The sequence below is a fragment of the Arachis hypogaea genome, chromosome 15, assembly GCF_003086295.3.
Source record: "Arachis hypogaea cultivar Tifrunner chromosome 15, arahy.Tifrunner.gnm2.J5K5, whole genome shotgun sequence".
NCBI classification, from domain to species: Eukaryota; Viridiplantae; Streptophyta; class Magnoliopsida; order Fabales; family Fabaceae; genus Arachis; species Arachis hypogaea.
In genome coordinates this window covers 58,369,657-58,375,086 of record NC_092050.1, presented here as the reverse complement: position 1 = coordinate 58,375,086, position 5,430 = coordinate 58,369,657, and the positions used below count along the sequence as shown (strand labels likewise).

The window sequence follows — 5,430 nt, the reverse complement described above, 5'->3', positions numbered from 1 at the left end:
AGATTTACAAGGTGACTATAGCTTGCTTCAAGCCGACAATCTCCGTGGGATCGACCCTTACTCACGTAAGGTTTATTACTTGGACGACCCAGTGCACTTGCTGGTTAGTTGTACGAAGTTGTGAAACAGATATAAGATTATGAACGTGCGTATTGAGTTTTTAGCGCCGTTACCAAGAAATGGAATGATCACGATTTCGCACACCAAGTTTTTGGCGCCGTTGCCGGGGATTGTTCGAGTTTGGACAACTGACGGTTCATCTTGTTGCTCAGATTAGGTAATTTTCTTCTTGTTTCAACTTTTATTTGGTTTTCAAAAACTTTTTCAAAAATTTTTTCTTTGTTTTCATTTTTCTTAAAATAAATTTTACGAAAAATCAAAAAAAAAAACTTTACAAAATCATAAAATCAAAAATATTTTTGATGTTTCTTGTTTGAGTCTACAGTCAAGATTTAAATTTGGTGTCAATTGCATCTTTTTAATTTTTTAAAATTATTTTCAAAAATTTCATGCATTGCATTCTTCATGATCTTCAAGTTGTTCTTGGCCAGTCTTCTTGTTTAATCTTCATATTTTCTTGTTTTGTGTCTTTCCTTGTTTTTCATATGGATTCTTGAATTATTAATGTCTAAAGAATAAAAATTTTTAAGTTTGGTGTCTTGCATGTTTTTCTTTTCTTAAAAATTTTCAAAAATAAGTCTTGATGTTCATCTTGATCTTCAAAGTATTCTTGGTGTTCATCTTGACATTCATAGTGTTCTTGCATGCATTCTTTGTTTTGATCCAAAAAGAAAAGAGAAAAACACAAAAAATGACGTTTTATTTTTTTTCTCTTTCTTTATTAAAATTCAAAAATAAAAAAAAAAATATATCTTTTCCTTATTTTACTCAAAATTTTCGAAAATATGATTTGATTTAGTCAAAAATTTTTTAAATTTAGTTATTTCTTATGAGTCAAATCAAATTTTCAATTTAAAAATCTTATCTTTTTCAAATCTTTTTCAAAATCAGATCTTTTTCATTTTTCCTTTATATTTTTGAAAACTTTTTAAATTTGATTTTCAAAATCTTTCTCTTATTTTATTTCTTAATTAGCATTTAATGTGATTGATTCAAAAATTTCAAGTTGTTACTTGCCTATTAAGAAAGGTTCAATCTTTAAATTTTAAAATCTTATCTTTTTGTTTCTTGTTAGTCAAGTAATCAACTTTAATTTTCAAAATCAAATCTTTTTAAATTTCTTTTTCAAATCTTTTTCAAAATAAGTTTCAATCAATCATATCTTTTTGTTTCAATCATATCCCTTTTTTTATTTCAATCATATCTTTTTTCAAATTCAAATTCAAAATCTTTTCTAACTTCTTTCCTAACCTCTTATCTTTTTTAAAATTGATTTTCAAATCCTTTTTAATCAATCTTATCTTTTTGTTTCAATCATATCTTTTTTAAAACCACCTAACTAATTCAATCTCTCTTAAAATTTTCGAAAATACCTCCCTCTTTTTCAAAATTTCATTTTGATTAACTAATTGTTTCAATTTTAATTTAATTTCAACTTTAATTTTCAAAATCTAACTTTCAATTTTAAATTTTTATTTTTAATTAAATTTCGAAATTCTTTCTCTCATCTCTTTCTATTTATTTATTCATCTACTAACACTTCTCTTCCATCCAAAAAAATTCGAACGCCACCTCCCTCTCTGTGTTCGAGTTTTTCCTCTTCTCTTCTTTACATTACATTCTTTTCTTCTTCTACTCACACAAAGGAATCTCTATACTGTGATATAGAGGATTCCATATTTTCTTTGTTATTCCCTTCTTTGTCATATGAGCAGGAGCAAGGACAAGAACATTCTTGTTGAAGCAGATCCTGAACCTGAAATGACTCTAAAAAGAAAACTAAGAGAAGCTAAAATACAACAATCCAGAGACAACCTTACAGGAATTTTCGAACAGGAAGAGGAGATGGCAGCCAAAAATAATAATAATGCAAGGAGGATGCTTGGTGACTTTACTGCACCTAATTCCAATTTACATGGAAGAAGCATCTCAATTCCTGCCATTGGAGCAAACAACTTTGAGCTAAAACCTCAATTAGTTTCTCTGATGCAGCAGAACTGCAAGTTTCATGGACTTTCATCTGAAGATCCTTTTCAGTTCTTAACTGAATTCTTGCAGATCTGTGATACTGTTAAGACCAATGGGGTTGATCCCGAGGTCTACAGGCTTATGCTTTTCCCGTTTGCTGTAAGAGACAGAGCTAGAGTATGGTTGGACTCTCAACCTAAAGATAGCCTGAACTCTTGGGATAAGCTGGTCACGGCTTTCTTAGCCAAGTTCTTTCCTCCTCAAAAGCTGAGTAAGCCTAGAGTGGATGTTCAAACCTTCAGACAGAAAGAAGGTGAATCCCTCTATGAAGCTTGGGAGAGATATAAGCAACTGACCAAAAAGTGCCCTTCTGATATGCTTTTAGAATGGACCATCCTGGATATATTCTATGATGGTCTGTCTGAATTAGCTAAGATGTCATTGGATACTTCTGCAGGTGGATCCATTCACCTAAAGAAAACGCCTGCAGAAGCTCAAGAACTCATTGACATGGTTGCTAATAACCAGTTCATGTACACTTCTGAGAGGAATCTTGTGAGTAATAGGACGCTTCAGAAGAAGAGAGTTCTTGAAATTGATACTCTGAATGCCATATTGGCTCAGAATAAAATATTGACTCAGCAAGTCAATATGATTTCTCAGAGTCTGAATGGAATGCAAGCTGCATCCAATAGTACTCAAGAGGCATCTTTTGAGGAAGAAGCTTATTATCCTGAGAACCCTGCAATAGCAGAGGTGAATTACATGGGTGAACCATCATGGAGAAATCACCCAAATCTCTCATGGAAGGATCAACAAAAGCCTCAACTAGACTTTAATAATGGTGAAAGAAACAGGTTTAGCAATAGTAAGCCTTTTCCATCATCCACTCAGCAAAAGACAGAGAGTTCTGAGCAGAATCCATCTAGCTTGGCAAATATAGTCTCTGATCTATCTAAGGCCACTCTAAGTTTCATGAATGAAATAAGGTCCTCCATTAGAAATTTGGAAGCACAAGTGGGCTAGCTAAGTAAAAGGATCACTGAAATTCCTCCTAGTACTCTCCCAAGCAATACAGAAGAAAATCCAAAAGGAGAGTGCAAGGCCATTGAAATGACCATCATGGCCGAAATCACAAAAGAGGAGGAGGACGTGAATCCCAGTGAGGAAAACCTCCTGGGACATCCAGAGATCAATAAGGAGTTTCCCTCTGAGGAACCAAAGGAATCTGAGGCTCATCTAGAGACCATAGAGATTCCATTGAACCTCCTTATGCCATTCATGAGCTCTGATGAGTATTCTTCTTCTGAAGAGAATGAAGATGTTACTGAAAAGCAAGTTGCCAAGTACCTTGGTGCTATCATGAAGCTGAATGCCAAATTATTTGGTAATGAGACTTGGGAAGATGAACCTCCCTTGCTCACCAATGAACTGAGTGATCTGGATCAACTGAGATTGCCTCAGAAGAAACAAGATCCTAGAAAGTTCTTAATACCTTGTACCATATGCACCATGACCTTTGAAAAGGCTCTATGTGACCTTGGGTCAGGGATAAACCTCATGCCCCTCTCTGTAATGGAGAAATTGGGAATCTTTGAGGTGCAAGCTGCCAGAATGTCACTAGAGATGGCAGACAACTCAAGAAAATAGGCTTATGGACTAGTAGATGACATGTTACTAAAGGTTGAAGACCTTTACATCCCTGCTGATTTCATAATCCTAGACACTGGGAAGGAAGAGGATGAATCCATCATCCTTGGAAGACCCTTCCTAGCCACAGCAAGAGCTGTGATTGATGTGGACAGAGGAAAGTTGCTCCTTCAATTGAATGAAGACTACCTTGTGTTTAAAACTCAAGGTCCTCCTTCTGTAACCATGGAGAGGAAGCATGAAAAGCTTATCTCAGTACAGAGTCAAACAAAGCCCCCACAATCAAACTCTATGTTTGGTGTTGAATCCTGGTGCACGAAATTGTGATTTCCAGGCTCAAACTATTCCTGGCACGTGAGCAACTTGGTACGCGTAATCGTGATTACACATTCATAATTTGTCACAACTTCGATACAACTAACCAGCAAGTGCACTGGGTCGTCCAAGTAATACCTTACGTGAGTAAGGGTCAAATCCCACGGAGATTGTTGGTATGAAGCAAGCTATGGTCACCTTGCAAATCTCAGTCAGGCGGATATAAAGTGATAATGGTGTTTTGGAATATTATATAATAAAATAGGGATAGAGATACTTATGTAATTCATTGGTAGGAATTTCAGATAAGCGAATGGAGATGCTTTCGTTCCTCTGAACCTCTGCTTTCCTGCTATCTTCATCCAGTCAGTCTTACTCCTTTCCATGGCTGGCTTTATGTGATACATCACCACTGTCAATGGCTACTTTCGGTCATCTCTCGGGAAAATGATCCAATGCCCTGTCACGGCACGGCTAATCGTCTGGAGGCATCACCCTTGCCAATGGCTTCATCTTATCCTCTCAGTGAATAATATGCTCACGCACCCTGTCACGGCACGGCTATTCATCTGTCGGTTCTCGATCATGCTGGAATAGGATTTACTATCCTTTTGCGTCTGTCACTAACGCCCTGCAATCGCGAGTTTGGAGCTCGTCACAGTCATTCATTCATCGAATCCTACTCGGAATACCACAGACAAGGTTTAGACTTTCCGGATTCTCTTGAATGCTGCCATCATTCTAGCATACGCCACGAAGATTCTGGTTAGGAGATCTAAGAGATATTCATTCTAGCTTATTTCATGTAGAACGGAAGTGTTTGTCAGGCACGCGTTCATAAAGGAGAAGGATGATGAGCGTCACACATAATCATCACCTTCATCACGTTCTTGGGTACGAATGGATATCTTAGAAGCGCAATAAGATGAATTGAATAGAAAACAGTAGTACTTTGCATTAATCTTTGAGGAACAGCAGAGCTCCACACCTTAATCTATGGAGTGTAGAAACTCTACCGTTGAAATTACATAAGTGAAAGTCCAGGCATGGCCGAGATGGCCAGCCCCTAAAGTCTAAGAACAATGCGTTCAAAGATGATCCTAAGATGATCAAAAGATGCCTAATACAATAGTAAAAGGCCCTATTTATAATAAACTAGCTACTAGGGTTTACATGAGTAAGTAATTGATGTATAAATCCACTTCCTGGCCCACTTGGTGTGTGTTTGGGCTGAGCCTGAGTGTTGCACGTGTAGAGGTCCTTCCTGGAGTTGAACGCCAGCTTTTGTGCCAGTTTGGGCGTTCAACTCTGGTTTTGGCTCCTTCTTTGGCGCTGGACGCCAGATTTGGGTAGAATGCTGGCGTTGAACGACAGTTT

The 5,430-nt window shown here is 36.8% G+C and overlaps 1 non-coding gene across 1 annotated transcript; it reads right to left on the bottom strand.

The window, feature by feature from the left end:
* Nucleotides 1-2,361: 2,361 nt before the first annotated feature.
* Nucleotides 2,362-2,469, bottom strand: LOC112752381 (small nucleolar RNA R71). The gene has a single exon (XR_003176820.1). It is a non-coding gene; the product is annotated as a small nucleolar RNA R71 (small nucleolar RNA).
* Nucleotides 2,470-5,430: the final 2,961 nt, after the last annotated feature.